At 36.8% G+C, this 397-nt stretch overlaps 1 protein-coding gene across 5 annotated transcripts in view; it reads left to right on the forward strand.

The window, feature by feature from the left end:
* Positions 1-397, forward strand: part of Ttc37 (tetratricopeptide repeat domain 37) — a 92,696-nt gene that overhangs the window by 809 nt on the left and 91,490 nt on the right. The gene's annotated exons all lie outside the window — the stretch shown is intronic.

The raw sequence follows: 397 nt of genomic DNA on the forward strand, positions 1-397 counted from the left end.
TTTTTTTCTGGCAGGAAAAGGAGAAGCAGTGCTATTTATTTAAAATCTCAACTCTCATACCTGGCAGCCTTTTGTACAGATTAATTGTAATAAAGAAAATACCTTACACATCTAATGCAGAGCGGTATGTGCTTACTGTTCCGTTAAGCCTTACTGTATATTTACCATGTAACATGCTTTTATGTGGAATGCACTCTGGAGTCTTCACTTGGACTACTTTGCAGATGGGAAGAGAGACAGAGAGGTTAAATAACTTTTCAAGGGTGAGCTAGTTTATCTAAGTAGATTGCCTCCTAAACAGGGCACACTCCCCAGAATTGTGTTGAGTTAATTTGGAATGTAGAACATTACCGAAACAGTATCAACTAGTGCTTAGTTTTATAAAAATGATATTTGG

The sequence above is a fragment of the Mastomys coucha genome, unplaced genomic scaffold (genome assembly GCF_008632895.1).
Source record: "Mastomys coucha isolate ucsf_1 unplaced genomic scaffold, UCSF_Mcou_1 pScaffold8, whole genome shotgun sequence".
NCBI lineage: Eukaryota > Metazoa > Chordata > Mammalia > Rodentia > Muridae > Mastomys > Mastomys coucha.